The 19,127-nt window shown below is 28.4% G+C and overlaps 1 pseudogene; it reads left to right on the top strand.

The window, feature by feature from the left end:
* Positions 1 to 3: 3 nt before the first annotated feature.
* LOC129298330 (flavonol synthase/flavanone 3-hydroxylase-like) lies at positions 4 to 1,231 on the top strand (annotated as a pseudogene).
* The last annotated feature ends 17,896 nt before the right edge of the window (positions 1,232 to 19,127 follow it).

The following is a 19,127-nucleotide window of genomic DNA, read 5'->3' as shown; positions in this document are numbered from 1 at the left end:
GTGCCGGTTATCTCCTTGTCCCCCTCATGACCTCTTAGTCAAGCAGATCGCCGACGCAGCCTCCGAGTGGGGATCTTCCTCGTCACCGATCACGGAATACCGCAGACTTTGATCGGCCGGTTACAGGAAGTCGGCCAGCAGTTCTTCGCTCTTCCCCAGAAAGAGAAAGAGTCATACGCTAATGACCCCTCCACCGGCAGCTTCGAAGGGTACGGCACCAAGATGACGAAGAATCTGGAGGAGAAGGTTGAGTGGTTGACTATTACTTCCACATGATGGCTCCTCCTTCCAAGGTCAACTATGATATGTGGCCCAAGAACCCTGCTTCTTACAGGTTCGTGTTGATGGATACGAACGGGATTTGGATCCTCCATACTCGAAATCGGAGTCTGGCGAGTCCTGATTAATTATGTTAATTTGTTTTTTTGTTGTTGTTCAGGAAGTGACGGAAGAGTACAACAAAGAATTGCTGGTTTAACAGACAAGTTGCTGGAGATTCTGTCAGAAGGCTAGGGTTGGAGAAAAAGACGTTGAAAAGCAGCTTGGGAAACGAAAAGATTGAAATGAAATGAAAATAAACATGTATCCGCCATGTCCGCAACCAGAGCTTGCTTTAGGTGTTGAGCCTCACACCGACATGTCAGCCCTCACTCTGCTCGTCCCCCACGACGTTCCCGGCCTTCAGGTTTGGAACAAACACCACTGGGTCGCCGTCGATTACCTGAAACGCCCCTCTTCGTCCATGTCGGTGATCAGCTCGAGGTAATACATATATACATATTATATATATATTATACACTTGTAGTTATAGTTATAACTGATATTTATATTGGGGTGGTTAATTAATAGGTGCTGAGCAATGGCAAGTACAAGAGTGTTCTGCACAGAAGCTTGGTGAACAAGAAAGGATGAGGATGTCGTGGGCGGTGTTCGTGGCGCCGCCGCATGAGGCGGTGATCGGACCTCTTCCGGCACTGGTGAACCAAGAAAACCCACCCAAATTTTCGACGAAAACTTTTGCAGAGTATCGACACCGAAAATTCAATAAGCTTCCTCATGAGAATCCCAGAGTTCACTCAGTACAACTAGAGTTCTGGCACGGCACGGCACTTTAATTACTTGCTTCATTTTAATTTCTCCCTACATCTTCTCTCCTACTTTGCTTATAAAATGAAGCCCTTTATTTTTGGCAAATCTGTGAGGAGACGTAGACAACTCCTGTTTGTGTTTATTGCCAAGCTACGTGTTAATTTTTTTTTTCTTTTTCAGTTTTCTATGTAATCCTTGAATATTCATTTCTCATTTTCGACGTTCCTTTATTATCAATAAATGATATTATAATATTTATAATTTATTATTGTAATATTAATAATAATTATTATTACTAATAAATAATATCAATTATACAATATAATAATTTATCAATATTTTGAAAAAATTATCTTTGAATATGACACACACATATATTAATCAATTAAGTTAAGAATATTTAACATAATAATAATATATAAATGAGATTTGAGAAAATGAATTATATATTCGTAATCTCTGAATCACTAAATTCTGTGTTTTTCTTTTTTTGGTTGGAGATACAAAGGCAAGCTAGGCTTAAAGAAAAGGTAAAAAAAAAGGCAAAGGAAATTACAGCGGAACCAAAATTTAGCTTTTGTCGCCAGAATATAAAGGCAAGCAATCTGTAGGTGCAGAAGACACTTGAATCATTTTACTAGAAACATCTTTGTTGCATGATGATATCTCAGTAGGAGTGTCGTATGGTTACATCTTTCATGAGGAGCAAGCAATCTCTAATATAATCTATGTCCCTACAAGATGATGATTGATGACATTATTTCGCTTTAACAGCGTCATAGCATTAGTAAAAGAATCAGAGCAAGTCGACAATTTAGTAAGTTGAGGTGCTGGCAAACTTCAAGTCTAGTTCTAATGGCTAATATTTCAACATCAGTTGCAGAACATGTACCAGATTCTTGTAAAAACCCCTTAGCTAGTTCCCATTGTTGTCCCGTATGAATTCCCCACAGGCTGCTTGGTGGTGGTTCCATATTGATCCATCTGCGTCTACACCAACGCAGCTGGGTTGGGGCGAGGTCCAAACATCTTCTGAGATGAATTTATCTTGGAAAATCTGGATGTTAAGTAGGTGCACATGTGCTTTTCTGCTGATTCTAAATATTTTCATATTAAAGCTCTCTCTCTCCCCCCTCTGTGTGTGTAGCATGTGTGTATGTACTGTACTCAATCCATATCATTGATACAGGGTATTGATAATTATTTACTTTAAAATCTTACTCCACACAGTTAGTTATTCTCAGGTCCATTGACAATTAAGTTTAAGAAGAGAATAACAGCACATTTAATTAAGATGAAATCTTATTTCTTAAAAATTAAAGTGCACGTTTAGTCTTTTAACTTTATATAAAGTTTTATTTTCGTCTCTTAAATTTAAAAAAGTATATTATTAGTCCTTTAACCCTAACATGGATAATTTCGTTAAAAAACTCAAATATTGACATATTTAATATAATTTTTTTAAATAACAATTATTAGCCCAAAAAAATTATTTTAAACTAACAGTATTAGAGTTAAAAGACTAAAAATATACTTTATAAAATTAAAAGAGTAAATTTAAAACTTATATAAAATTAAAGAATCAAATGTATACTTTAGCCTTTCTTAAAAAAAATACAACTTTTTAATTATGCCCTTATTAAATATTCTATATAAGGGCCTGATAATTAAAATTTTAATGTAATATTTTTTTAAAAAAAAGTAATAAATAAAGTTAGAAATACAATTATACAAATTACTAAATGTCTCGTATTGTAAACGAAGTGAAATTTTTAGAAAATATTTTATATAAAAAATCTATCAACTTGTTTGGCAACTTGTTCTAAAAACATTTTTTCTTATCCAAAACAAAAAAAAATCTGTTTGTTAATATATTTTTAGAAAGTATTTTAGAAGGAAAAAAATCAAATATTATTTTAAAGAATAAAAAACAAAAACATATTTTAAGTGTTTTGAAGAATAAGAAAGGATAAAAAAATTATTTTTGCTATTTTTTATTTTAAGAGTATGTTTTCTAAAATATTAATTCTTATAACAATAAAAAAGATAATTTTAAACACGTACACCGACATCACGTCGCAATTTAAAGTTTAAACCCTAGGAGCTAGCCGCAATCAATGTGGTAATTACACATACACGTGGCATAGGATAACTTTCTGAGATCTCAAAGACAATTAACCAACCATTTGCTTTGCCTAAACCTAGGTATGGCCTTGGATGAAAGCAGTTAAGCATAGTATTCTAGAAGAAATTACATTCATTGACATTGCTGTCCATAAAACATAAAGAAAGAGAGATGGTTGGTATGTGCATATCTGTGGTGATCCGTGATCATGCTTTTCCGCATTTTAAAACCAAGTCATTTTCAACCATCGATACAAATTTCTTGGAAAAAGACAAATATGACCCCACTCATATAAGGACAAAAGTACATCAGGAGGAAGAAAAGGCCACCGGAGGGAGAAAATGATTGTGTCTTGTAACCACAAGAAAATTCAATTAAAACAGTACTCATGTTTAATATTTAATCATATTTTGAAAATGATTATTTTAATAAAAAAAAGATATGTGAATGACAGAAAGACAAACTTATTTTATTTTTAAGCTGCCCACAGCAGACTGTGGGAAAGTACCCCAAAAAAAAAAAACCGTGTGAATACTTACATTTTTTGCATTTTATATTTAATATATTTATATTAATTAAATTAAAATAAATAAATTTAAAATGTTAATAATATTAATAACATGTTTTTGTTATAAACATATAATATGTTAAAAATTTATATGTCTTAATTTGATTGAAGATAAGCATTTTAAGTATAAAAGATGTTTATTTTTTTGTGATTAATAAAATTGATTCTTTTTTTGGGGGAAAAAAGTATATGAGAAGTTTTCTAAAGTGATTTGATATTTCATAATATAATGTTTTCAGAAAAATAACGTTTTATTAATAAATTTATTTTAAAATGCTTATTATTTCACTTTTTAAGTATCTTTCTTTCTCCCCCTTTATTGAACGAAGGGCATATTTAAAATTTATATTTCTTTTGAAAAAAATCAAAATTTCAAATTGTATTTAATTCATTTCATTAGTATTTTCAATTTAAAAAAATGGTACGTTTATAAAATGGGATCGAAGGAATAAATGGATTAATACAGTAGTTAAAAGCTTAAATTACTCCCTCTCTTCCAAAATACAGGACAATTTCTACCCATTGGTATTTTCCCAAATATATATGAAACTTGGTAGAAAGGTCAATAGTATATTTTTCTTTTCCACAAATACTCATATTAATTATATTGTAGAGAGAGATTATAAGAAAAAAATTAAAGGTAATTCAGAAGATAGATTAATTTTAAAAGTAATCTTGAAAAGTAGTGATACTTTTTACCATTTTAATTATGCAAACCACATTTTAATTATGCAAACCACTTTTAATTGTTTTTTAATATTGGTGAAGTGGTTAAAAGTGTCTAATATTTTGAATTAAAGCATGCATACTCTTTTTTATATTCCTTTAGAAGATCTTGTGACATAATTTTTTTTTTGAAAAAAAGTTTAAGGTGTCATTATCTCTCCCTGTGTGTATCCAATTATCACTCTAATAAAACCATTAACTAGTTGTCAAACCTTTTTCCTTTTTTCTGGAAAAAAGTTACTAAATTTACGAGTCCATTCATGCATTATATTTAAGATATTTAGAAATAAACAATTCTTGAATTTGGACATTGCGAATAATTTTACCTTTCTATTTTCCTTTCTCTTTTATTCCTTTTAGGTGCGGAATATGCTTTTTTTTTTTTTTTTTGTCATGCTTTCTGTGTGCTTTTAGAATATGCTACTTTCTGCTCAAAGCTAGCCTCTTTTTTTCCCCAGAAATTTATGAATATTTTTTTATTAAAGATAATTTTATTTAAAATATTGTTGGATATTAAATGTGACAATTTTTTTAATAGAGATTTAAACATTAATTTGTTATATTATAAAAGATTAGTCTCTTTTATTAAATTAATCCTATTGATAAAGCTAGCTTCTTTATTTTATTTTATTTTATTTTTCGGTGAATAAAACTGGCTTCTTTTTATTTGATAAATTTTATCTGTGCCTTTTTGAAAAATGCTATTTGTGTTTGGAATAAACTCTTCAATGTTATATTGTCTCGAGGGGGGGACCCCAATTATTTGACACAAAGGACAGGGATCTGATGATAGAAAATTCTCATCTAGTTTATTATATTTTTCTTTTAATATTTTTCCACGTAGATTGAGAAATATAATAAATGTGTAAAAATATGATATATTTTATTAAATTTATCCCTAATGTAATGTTCATGAACATTATAATTAATAAATAGTAAATTACTCATAAGGTAACAACAGGATTATTTTATTAAATAATGCTTTGAAATTCTTCGAAAGGCTTCCAATATGAAATATTTTTTCTTATAGAAATATAATAAAATTATAAAATAGAGGGACTAGTTTAAAAAAAAATTAGGTTCCATGCTTTACACGGATATGAGGTTAGCTGAATAGTTGACCGTTTATGAATATTATGGTTTCATGTAATTTTATTTCATATATAATTTTATTTCATTTTATTTATTGCAAGTTAAAAATTTTTTGATTAACTTTTAATTTAATACTCCTTTCAGTTTAAAATATAAGCAGTTTTTAATAATAATCTACATACCAATAAAATTCTTATTCTCATAAAAATATTGTATATTTTTTCCATTTTGCCCTTAATTACAAGATATGATGAGTGAAAAAAAGGACATAAAGTTAATGACCCAAAAATTGCCTCAAGTAAAGGAATAATTGCGAGCAACAAAAAAAAAAAAGAATTTAAGTCGATAAATATAACAAGGTAAAATAAAAAAAATTAATTTTATAATATTAAGTTGCTTATATCTTGAGTTAAGATTAGGTGAGAGAAAATATTTAAATTTTGGATCATAAGGAATAGTTCTGGGAGGAAAAATATTGAAATGATATTAAAAAATTAATGCTCAATAATGATAACAAAATAAAATTCAAGGATGCAATGATTATCGAAAACAAAAGGTTGAGATGTAATTTTATCTTTAAACTATTTTCAGAAGAAAAATGTTACTCTCACCGTTTAACCTCCATGACTTAGCTAGTGGAAACACACTTTTTATGAGTTAAGGTGCAATTTTACTTTTAAATATTTTCAAAAGAGCAATGTTGCACTCATAGATTAAAAATCATAAAATTAAATAAAAATAAAATTATAATAATATTAAATGTTATGTAAATATAAAATTATAATAATATTATATAAAAAGTAATATTAAATGTATATATAAAATAAATATAAGAAAAAATTATAATATGTTAATAAAATATTATAAATTAATAATATTATAAAATTAAAATTTATAACTTGTCAATATAAGTGAATCATGGTTAATTAGACATGTGTAGACTTAAAAATATCTTCTTTTGTATCTGTAACTATCAATTGGAGCTGTCGTTAACGACTCGATTTAGACCAAAAAATTATTTTCATAATTGAGTTGGATTGGACAAAAGCTAAGTTACTATTAAACTGAAAACCAAAGTTAAATTGGAAATCAAAAAGGTTTTTAAAAAATCAGATGTTTTAAATATAATATTAAAAAAACTTAAATTTTTTTAAAAATAAAAAATTTAAAATCTAGATCCTATTAAAGGCCAACTTTATTTTTAAAAAATTCATATGTGCAACATATGATTTAAGACCATTTTTGTTTATAAAGATGTCAACAGTTATATGCAAATACTTTTGAGTCTACTCATATATAATTTAACTAAAATTCAATTATATTTGACAAGTTATAAAATTATAATATAAATTTTTTCTTATATTTATATATACATTTAATAGTGTTTTATTTAATATTATATATTTTTATTTTTATTTAAACTTATGATTTTTAAACGGTGAGAGCAACATTGTTCTTTTGAAAAATAGTTTAGGGATAAAACATCTTAACTCATGAAAAGTGAGTCTACTAACTACATAAAAAAATTACTTATTTTTTTTTTTGAAATAAACAATTTTGTAAGTTTTTATAAGGTTTGATTAAATTTTTAAAAATAATCAGAATTTGAAAAAGCACATTTTTGATTATTTTAAGAAGCTACTTTGAGTAAAATTTTGAAAATATCTAATATAATAGATAAAAAAAAGGTGTTTTAAAGAGGGGGAATAGGTGAAAATACTATAAAATTTTTAAAATAGTATAATAGTGAATCATTTTAAAAAAAAAAATCAAAAAAATATCATAAAATTAAAAACAACTAACTAATAATTATTTTTTTATTATGTAACCAATATAAAATAATGTCTGCTTTTTATAAAATCTTTATAAAATAAATATCTTTTTATTAAATCTCCAAACTACCTAAAAAATAAATTATTTTTTAATCTTAAACAAATATGCCCAAATTTAGATTGTAAAATCCAAATTCATTTATATTTAGATAAAGTATTGAGGATAGGAGAGGTTAAATAGGAATATGTAAATTATTCCACTTGAAAGATTATAATTATTTAAACATGATCAAAATTATGTTTAAAGAAATTATATAAGGGGAGTTCTACTCCTTAAAACTTTAAGATAATGGTGAATAATTAAGGAGGATTTTAAAAAATAGCATGTGAAATTTTATACATTATAAATTAGGAGAATGACATATATATTTCAAAAAAATTAATTAATTAAATTAAATTTTAAGTGTGAAATTTAAAAATAATAAATTTAATTATAATAAATTTATAACTTATTTTTTAAATTTTAAAATGATTGAAAAATAAATAAATTTATTTTTGCTCTAAAAATTAAAATAAAATTTATAAATTTATTATAAAAAAATTATAAAATTAAAATCAAACTTAAAAATTTAATTTAAATTAATTTATCTTTTTGAGATCTCAATATTATTCTTCTTTATATATAGAGAGAGAGAGAGAGAAGAGAGAGAGAGAGAGGAGCGGAGAGAGAGAGAGAGAGAGAGAGGAGAGAGAGAGAGGAGAGAGAGAGAGAGAGAGAGAGAGATGGAAGGAAAGAAAACAAAGAAACGAAATAAAAAAAATTTGTGGGGCCCACGCATTATATCACCACCGACTTGCACACACTCTCAGATGCGAATGCGACGTGGTTCCCTTTTCCGACTAGGTGAGGCGACAGTCTGAGTCCGGGGTCTGGATGATTTTGGAAGTTTTAGATCTCTTAATGCATCATTTAGGTGATTTGAAGCTTTTAGAGATTTGGGCTTGTTTGTTTTTTATTTTTAAAAATATTTTTTATTTTTAAAAACAGAAAAATTTAAAAATTTATTTGAGCAAGTGTTTTTCTTTTAATTATTTTCATTTTTATTTTTAAAAAAAGAAATAAAAATAATTTCAAGTTATTTTCATTTTTTTATTTTTAAAATACATTACATTTAATTATTATAAATTATAGTTGCATTGACTAATTCTTATTGCTAATCCCCGCCACTAACTTTTATAATTATCACTATTAATTTATTTTTTAATTTAAAAACTATTTTTTAATTGACATAATCAAATAGAGTTTCATTTCATTTTGTTTTTAAAAATTTTAAGAAACTGTATTATGAAACAATTTTTAAAAATATAAAATGAGAAGAGAAACCAAACAGACCCTAAGTTTGTGTTCTGAATATTTTTCTAATTATATATCTTTCTTTAGTTTTTGATTTCCTGATGGTAGAAAAGTAGGGCTAAATAGATTTTCAAATGTTTTGGATGTTTTCTGATGACTAGATAATTGTTTGAGTATAGGTAAATGTTTCTAGAAATTTGGAATGGTGATTTAAGGCTTAAGAATAATTTTTAATTTTTTGGGACATTTTTGGATGATTTTGTGAAAGTGGAAAGGTGAAATTATGATATTAAAAGTGATTTGAAAGTTAATTATAATTTGTTAGTGTATGAGAGTTTTAGAAAGAAGTGTGAAAAGGTTAAATATGGTTGTTCTAACCTTAAATTAGTATTAATTAGGGGTTTAGGTCTAAACTTTCTAACTCTATCATTAGAGTTATTTATTAATTGCAAACTTAAAATTAATATTATGTATTATGAAAAATTTGTATAGATTGTGTTGACAAAAAATATATTGGACGAAGTGTAGATTATTTGGATATCATATGTATGGGAAATAATCTTATATGCTCACTTAGTAATCACATGATTAATTGTATTGTATGTATAATTGCACATTAATTTTGATTACTAGAACCAATTTTTCATTCTCTGTGGTTAATATTTTGATAGAAAAAGGTCTAGCTGGAGAAGCAACGGAGGCCTAGCTAGACTTGGTGTTACCAATCCTTTTGTTTTGCCTCCTTTGATTAAAAAAATGTATATTTTCCAACTGAAGGCCGATTTTGTTTAATTAGAGCATATTGACGAATGATTTTTGTCAAGCTTATTTAAATTGTGGCCATGGAATTTGTGTCTAACTAGGGGTGTTCATGGGATGAGATAAGATCGGGACACCCTTGTCCCTTGTCCCGTCCCAAAAAAAAGACTAAGACAATTTAAAATCAAAACAATAAAAACACACAAATCACAACAATTTAAAGTTAATTGTTAAATTACATTAATAACAACTATAGATTATAATAACAATTACAAATGATATTTAGGTTATAAGAGTAGCAATAATAGAAAAGTTAAGCACAACATCAAATCATTGTTCTTCTACTTTAGTTGAGATGTGCTAAGCTAATTACTATTTCAAAAATAAAGTAAGAAATATGATATAAATAAAAGTTATTAAATAAAAAGATAAAAATAAATTATATTAATATAATTAATATATTATAAAGAAAGATAGTGCTATGTTTGCTTTATGTCATTAAAATTATCAATATAAAAGACTTTAATTTTAAATAAGAATTGCAAGTATTGAAATTATAATTGATATAATTAATATAAGTATAAATTATATTAATATAATTAATATATTTAATGTATATTTTTAAAATAAAAATAACATATATAATATTCGGGATGAGACGGGATGTCTGATGGTAATCCTGTATCCTGTCTCGTCCCGACCCCTTTTCCTGCTCTACAAAGTCTCTTCTTGATTGTTTTCGGGTTTGAACAAGACCCGTCTCGATATGATCGAGATGGTACCGGGCCAATCGGAATAGGTACAAGTTGAACACCCCTATGTTTAACATCCATGGCTTGATTTGATTTAACCTAAAGTATTTAAATTATGTTTTAGAGATGGCCAAGGTCATATTTTACTAAATATTTTTATATAATTGTGTTGGGTAACTGTAATTTAACTGTGATTCCTTTACTTTATCTAATTGAAATACCAATTAATATGTACTGCTTAAAATGACTGACATGTGGTCAAAAAATTCACCCCATGTGTTGGCTTTGGTTTATTGTGAGTTGTGATGTTAAATATTTGGGAAATATTATTTGGATCCTTAATGAGTTGTGAATTAGTTCTCTATTTGCAAATATTGTCTGTCAAACCAAAGTCAATATTTACATTATGTATATTATCTTGGGTGAACATTTGAATTACTATGTTTGGATATTTGGGGAGAAAAGAGTTGATATTTAAGCTAAATTGTCCCGATTTCATATTGCATTTAATTTATTACAATATTTGGATTTCTATACTTGTTTTGAAAATGGAATCTCATCAGGTGGAGTTTAAAGCTTTTAGTAAATTCCTGTTTACCATTATAGACTCTGTTTATTAAGTTTAATTCTTTTCATCATAGTAAGACATTTCTTACCATGATAGTCGATATTAAAATTATTTTATTTAATTAAGGAAAATCCTTTTCTATCATAATAAATCTTTTATTTACTATTATAGTGTTTTGAAAAGTAAGTTTAATTACTTTTTATTATCATGATAGATAATTTTTTATCATGGTATGTATTTAATGAATAAAGTTTAACTATGAAACTATATTTTTGTGAAAAATTGATATAAATTTTAAAATATTACAAAATTTCTAGCAATCATCAAATTAACAAGTAATTAAAATAAAAGACAAAGAAAATGGAGCTTTGGAAAGCCATCTCTACACGTCTTCCTAAAGTCCATCATTGTCCAATCAATTGACAGTGAAAAATGCAACTTCTTGCTTGAGTATTTGACAGCTTGAATATGCTGTGAAACATCAAAACACTGCGAATGTCATAATCAAGAGACAAGCTACCAGTCAGCATTCGATAAAAGAACTTGACAGTCAGTTTTTCAATCCATAGACCCTCTGGCATCAAAACCTATCAGTCATCTCTAAATCCTTTAAAGCAGCCAAACATATTCAGACAAAGAGGAGAAACAACATCCACTTTATCACTAAAGACTACCTAAAAAACTTGCCATTCTCATATCTTCAAATAATCCCAATGCCTCCATGATTTAAGACATTATTAAAAGCACAATCAATGTTGATTTTTAATCTCTCCAACGCCAGGCAACTTCGGTAATTCTCTGTTGCAAAAAATACTCATTTTGCCTTAATTTTCTGAATTCATCATAATAGTTCTAATGGTATTAATAATAATAACACGTATAGCATATACTTTGTCATCACCATTAAAAACCCAAACACACCTCTTCTTCCATATTTCCCAACAAAACATTTCTGCCTACCAGTCAGACATGTTACAAGTGCTACCTCTTGACATCAAGAGACCCAAGCTACTACGTACAAGCTATGATTTATGGGCCCTCTTTCATTTCTGAATATTCATTTCTAATTCACTTTTTATAGATTCATAAGTAACTTTCATAATATTCACAGGTAATTCTCCCTAAATTCACGAATAACAATGCATGCTCATGATGAAATTATCAATTTATTCATAAACAATTTTTTATTTTAAAAAAACAAATGAAAAAAGTTTTGAAAATATTTAAATATAAAATACTTATCCGATTTAGTTTTTTAATTTTAGAAAGATAAAAAAATTTTTGAAAACAAAATCCAATGGTCTCTTAAATTTAAAATAGGAGGTAATCCTCTACTTATCAATTCCCCTATTAATTCAAATTTTTTAAATTTATAAAATTACTCATTAAAATTTCTGGTAAAAAAACTACTTAATAAAATTTATAATTGAAGTAATTATGACATTTCACTTTTATAATACCTGATCCTCCAATGACGAATTCATTTCAAGTGATTAATTATATGTCAAGTGGGATGTATAAAATGACAAAGTGATTTTTCTCAGGAAAATGACATAATGGATAAGAATTTTTTAAGCTGTAAAACCCTAAGGTCATATCTTGATTCACAAGATTGAGAAGATTGGGTAACTGTTGAGAAGTTTAGTTGTAGAAGAGAAGTCCTTTAAATATAGTTGTAAGGTTAGAGAAGAAATCGAATTTTTTTAGGGAACTGTTTTGTAAGATTAGTTGTATACGTTATTGTAATTGTTGGTGAAACTGCCCGAATTTTTTGCCGTTGAATTACACACGCACACATGAGTTGACACGTTGCGAAGTATTTGTTGTCAATTATATATAAGAAAATGTTTTTTTATAACGAAAATAAGAAATGTACCTATCTCACTTTCCTTTTTGTGCATTTCTTATTTCTTTTTTTAAAAATACTTTTTCATATATCAAATATGTAGTAAATGTGGCTACTTCTTCCATTGAAAACTTAAACTTTGATTCACTGTATTATAAAGGACTAGTCCTTTTTTTATTAAACCCAACCCCCATCGGTTGGGATGCATTGTTAAATTCATACAAACACACACACACACACACACCATTTGAGTATGAGCCATGATGAACATTTTATTATGAATGATATGACTTACTCCCTCTGTAAAGAATATAAAACATTTTTAATCGAATCCCGCCCTTAATAAAGTAGTTACCTACTTTTCAACTAACCCTACCTTTTTATATTTATTCTTATTAAACACTTTATAATAAATATAAAGTCATTATCAATAGGGGCACTTTTGAAAAAAAGATAATGATTGCACCTCAAAAAATTAAAAATGCCTTATATTTTTTAACATCCCACTCTTCAAAAAATGCCTTACATTTTTTAATGGATGGAGTATTATTTTAATTCATTAATTAATATTAATATTAATATTTTTGTGTTATATGATTTAAAATAACGTTTAATTTCCTTCATTTTTCATTATGTGATGGTTATTGCAATTTCTTTTATGGACACATCTATTTTAACCAAAACAAAAACTGACAAATTTATTAAGGGCATATAAATAACATGGGCGGAATAAGAAATTTTCGAACCGAGAATAAATTTAGGATCTTGCAATTTGCCTCATAGGGGATGACGAATTGAACAGCATTGAGACTTCAGGTCAAGGAAAAAGGTATTAATATATAGATATATATTATAAATATTTTTCTTTAATTTTTATTATAAGATATTTTTAACCACCCCACCATAACTAAGGGGAGGTAGTTAAATTATTAACTTTGTCTAAAAAATAAACTTCTAATTTTACCTATATTTAAATCTAAATTTTCAAATTTACATTATATTCTCTTCTATATATATTTAATGAATTTAAATAAGAATAATATTAAAAAAATATAATAAATACTCTATCAAGTATCTTATATTAAAAATCAACAACAATCTCTTCTATGGGAGGTGTTTAGCTTATAATAAAGACTGGGACTGGAGTTAACATATATATATATATATATATATATATCCATTACTTGGTCCAATACAACCATTGGTCCACAAGGGTTTCCAATGTCGTGGAATGTTCACTAATTGGTGTGTGCTTCATTCAATTTTTTTCTTTGATAAAAAGACAAGGGAGAATTACAATTAGGTCCCACATAAGGGAATTAATTACTGTAAGATCCATTGACAAATAAACTAAACTGCATTGCATTAATCAATGCAATTTAGTTTATTTGTCAATGGACCTTGTGATAAAACACATTTGTTACCCATTTTTATTTGTCAATTAGGACCCTTTTGTTAATGATTTATCACCTTCAAGTGTACACATTGCATTGGATTTGTAATTTTGCCTAAGTTTCTAGGTTTAGTGCACTAAGGGTATTTTGGTCCAAAAAATAAAATTTTGAGAAAATGTACAAGAAAAATTGACAAAGTGCATTTTATGTTCATTTGATGAGTGGTGAAATTATATTTTTAAAATTCATTTTAGTTTGGGAGTAATTAAATAAAAAAGTCAACACTTTCTTAAGTGTCTTAGTTTATCCTAGTTTTTGGTTTGCCTTTGTGTGGAAATTTTTTTTATATAATTTTGTGCAGCCTGAAACTTGGTTAATTTGATAAATTCTCCCTTCTAATTATGAATTTAATTCTGGATATGAATTAGATTTTATTATATCATATGCTATTTAATTGAATTATGTAATTTATGTGACATAGGTGGCATGTGACTTGTGCATCAATTGGGCAATTGAGGTCAACACTCCTTGAGGTCAATGACTGATGGTTTGCATGTGAATTATGATTATTTTGAGGGAATAAATCAGCTGAAATGATGTGGATGACACATGAGAAATTAGGCACACATTGGAATCATTTACAAACCAATAGGAAGTTGTAACCTTGTAAGTGTGACAAGGCTCCCATTTACATTTTAAATTTTTTTAAATTAAGCTTCAGTTGATGGGAAACACCAAGGAGCACGCCATTTTAAACCCCAAATGGGATCCAATACTCATCTCATTCATCTTCCATATTCTCTCTCTCTTGTTCAGAGTGTTCTTCATTTTCTCTCTTTTGTTCTTCATTTTCCAGCACCCTAACCTCCATTTTCAGCCACCAAACCTCTACAAAACTCATACCATTCTTCTTCTCTCTTCATTTCATTCCATCCCTTCCATTTTCACACGGATTGAAGCTAATTTGCATCATTCAAGAGCTATGGAGTTTGGCTTTCACAAGCAATCACTAGGGTTCTTGAAGATGAAGATTGGCTAAGTTTCTTTGTGGAATCCTAGAGAGATGAAGATGGAGGATGAGTCTTGAGCTTCAAATTGGCTAAGTTCTTTTGTTTCCTATCCTCTTCTCTTTTTACTAGATGGTTAGATTTCTTAATCTAGGGTTTAATCATCTTAGCTTATAAATTCTAATTTGAATTTGATGTTGATGTAAAGAGAGAGGATTGTTTCATTTAATTTCTTCCTTGGACAGCCATGACTGAATTTTGCCACTCTTTGTTTGGCACATAATCTTGTGTTTTTCAATTAGTGAATTTCTTGTGTTAATATTGCATAATCTTGTGGTGTTAATGCTTGTGTTGTTGAGTAGCTTGACATAATCTTGTGATTGCTCAATTTATATGTTTGACTATGGCTGTTGAGAGAGGATTTTGAGTGAATCACTTGGCTAATGTCTTCACCAATTTGTTAATTGAACTAGGGACTTTAATCTAAGACCTAGGGAGGTCAGCTAATTAGGTTAATTGGCTTTGGATAATTTTCTTCAGTCATGACAGCTTTAGTCAAGAGGAAAGGGAAGCTAAACTTAGCCTAATCATGAGAAGATAATGAATCCAAAATCAACTAATCTCTAGGGTTTCATTATTGTGAAAAGGGAAGTTCATTTCACTCACTTTCACTAGCATTTTAATTACTTTCACATTAGGTAATTAGTTTAGATAATTAGCTAGGTAACTAAATTCCTACAAACTTTGGTTGATTTATTTCACTAAATAACTTTCAATTAGACTTAAAACCATTCCTTTGGAGATGACCTAGGGTTGGCCCTATATTGCATTAGGGTTAGCTTTAGTGTAATTTTGAGGATAAGTGACTAATTTCCTATCAAATTTTGGTGCCGTTGTCGGGGAATGGTTTAAGTTTAATTCTAAGGTTGTTTAGTACTTAATTTACATTTTTAGTATTCTTGAAAATTTTTTTTTTGAAAAATTATAAATATTTGTGTTTTGTTTAGTATTTTTTGTGTGTTTTTAGTGTTTTTGTTCTGTTTTAGAAAAAAAATTAGTGCAATTTTCGTTGGTTTGGTGTAGAGTTGATGATACTCTGTTTCTAGTGTCTCTGCTTGAAATTGAAAAATTAACTGGGAACGAATCTGAGGAAATTTAAACTTGAAATTTATTTCTTTGAAAGGTCTATATCTTAGCTTCATTTGAAAATTGGTTTGGTCAATTTTGGACGTGGGATGTATCCTGTGAAAATTTTACAATTTAACAAGGTCTAGAGAGCCTTTACAGAGGACTCCTAAAACCCTGTTTCAATTTTGAGTTTTCATATCTCCCTCTCTGTGCGTTCAAATTGATTGATTTCAGTTTCATTTTTCTTATCACTGTCTGATATTTGTTTCTTGTGTTTAGGATTTTCTTCAATTTTTCCATTTTCCTATTTGAAAGTTTGTTAGAAGCTCTGAAGGTCTTTTGGACTAAATCCTGTTTCTCCAAACCTGTGGACCAACTTGTGAAAAATTTTGAGAACGATTGGAAAGGATTTTTAATCTGAAATTTTTATATAATTTTTCTGTATATCTATCATGTTTCTCAAAAACTTTTTAGGGGAATTTATTATGTGGATTGGCTGCTAGAAAATTCACAAATTCACTGTCTCTAGAGAGCCTACTGTGCGAATTGCAGAATTGCCAAAGCTTCTTAATTGAGCATTTCTAACTCTCTTTCTACTTGTTTGTTTTTTTTTTAATTTTTTTTCATTTTGTTGCTATTGAGTTTATTAGAAAAAAAATAAAAAAAATTTATTTCTCTTGCTTTTGTGTGTTTTGAATTGTTTCTTGTTGATTTGTATTTTAGTTTAGCTTGTTCATTGTTCTTAATTTTTTTTTTTTGAGTTTGATTAGTGCATGACCCGAAGAAAACATACATCTTTTGTTGAATTAGATCCAGAAATTGAAAGAACTATTTCTAGATTGAGAAGATCACAACCTATTCTTGATTCTCATTTGGTTTGTAATTCAACAATGGAAGGTATCTTAGGACATGAGCATGTGCATAATGAGGGCCATGGGAATGGGAATGAGAATTTGCATGATGATGGCCATGTTAATAATGAATTTGAAGGCTTGCATAACCCTAAAGAGGAGAGGAGCATTAGGCAATTAACTCAACCTAATTGGCATGATAATCCTTATAGCTTATATGTTCCTCCTACTAATGTTCAATTTGAAATTAAATCCTCTTTGATTAATGCATTGCCTAAATTTCATGGGTTACCGGGAGAGGATTGCCATAGGTTTTTGCATACTCTCCTATTGGTTTGTGATACTATGAAGCCTATGCATGTAAATGTTGATGATGTTCAAGCTAAGGCTAGACTCTCTTTTCAATTTTTCAATGGCAAAACGTGAAGCACAAAGAGGCAAGACTCCACACTCAATATAGTTAGCAAAAGAGGCATACCATGGAGGCTTAGATGAAATGGCACACAATGCCTCATCAGGAAATGAATCACAAGGAATAGTAGGGTTAGAGTTTACCATAGTAGCTTTTAAATGAGGTAGTCTAGATAAATGATCCGCTACTTGATTGGTAGAACCACTCCTATCTCTTATCTCCACATCAAATTCTTGCATCAAGATCACCCATCGAATCAAGCGAGGTTTAGAATTTGTCTTCTTAAACAAGTACCTTACAGTAGCATGGTAAGTATATACAACAACTTTAGAGTTAAGAAGATATGATCTAAACTTATCAAGTGCAAAAACAATAGCAAACAACTCTTTCTCAGTCGTGGTGTAATTAACCTGAGCTAAATCTAGGGTCCTAGATGCATAAGTAATCACAAATGATAACTTACCCTTTCTTTGACCAAGCATAGCTCCCACAGTAAAATTAAAAGCATCACATGACAACTCAAAAGGCAAAGACCAATTTGGGGCTCTAAGAATGGGAGGGGAAATGAGCATGCTTTTCAAAGTGTCAAAACTCCTTTTGCAAGCATCATAAAAAACAAAATCAACATCTTTTTATAAGAGTTTAGACATAGGCAAAGCAATTTCACTAAACCCTTTTATAAATCTCCTATAAAAGCCTGCATGTCTCAAGAATGATCTCAAATCTTTTAAATAAATAGGATATGGCAAAGAAGCAATCACATCTACTTTGGCCTTATCCACCTCTATGCCATTGGAAGAAATCAAATGGCCTAAAACAATGCCTTTATCTACCATGAAATGGAATTTCTCAAAGTTAAGCACAAGCTTCTTTTCAATACACCTACCAAGCACCTTGCAGTAATTAATTCTCTTGTGTGAGACTTTGATATCATTCTTCCAAAAGACAACTGCTACAAGAGGATTAAGAGATGATCAAAACAAAAGATAAACTACGTAATATTCATTAATTTGAAGTCTGAAAGATGATGCCCATTTTAGTTAGTCAAACACTTTGCTTGGCTCCGCTAGGAAATTTGCTTGATATATTTAGAGAGTGCCCACCTCGAGAAGACGTTTCGGTACATTGGATAATGCATCATGCAATTCCTACTGAATGCTCCTGTCGATTCCTACAAATAACTCACCAATTAATATTTGTTTTCAAGTTTATATTTAATTAAGTAAAGGGTTAAATGAGAAATTGACTTCCAAACTATAAGCCTATAAGTGTTTGAGATCTTAAACTCATTTTTGATCTAATATTCTCCTTTAATTTTTGAAAATGATGTAATATAATATGACCTCTATCATTAACAAATAATAACTCTGGCTATTAGTTGAAAAAAAATTACATAAAAAGATATCAAAAATTATAAAAAAAGATCAATAAAATCTTCCATAAGTTTTTGTGGGTCATTATTTATAATTTTGGGTCATTTTCCTGTAATTTTTACCTTTTTTAATTTTTAAGGTCATTTTCTATATTAACTGTCAAAGTAAACTTGTATTAATGATAGGGAAGAAATTGCTCTTTTAAAAAAGAAAACATTATTGCACTAAAAAAGAGTTTATGCCCCTAAAACCTCCTATACTTATAATTTAAAAGTAAAATTGCCCTTTAATCCTTTAATTAAATGAGTACA

The sequence above is a fragment of the Prosopis cineraria genome, unplaced genomic scaffold, assembly GCF_029017545.1.
Source record: "Prosopis cineraria cultivar Desert tree isolate PC_DT_omini unplaced genomic scaffold, ASM2901754v1 PC774, whole genome shotgun sequence".
Classification (NCBI taxonomy): Eukaryota; Viridiplantae; Streptophyta; class Magnoliopsida; order Fabales; family Fabaceae; genus Prosopis; species Prosopis cineraria.
The sequence above is the reverse complement of the archived record's forward strand: the minus strand, read 5'-3'. Positions and strand labels throughout refer to the sequence as shown.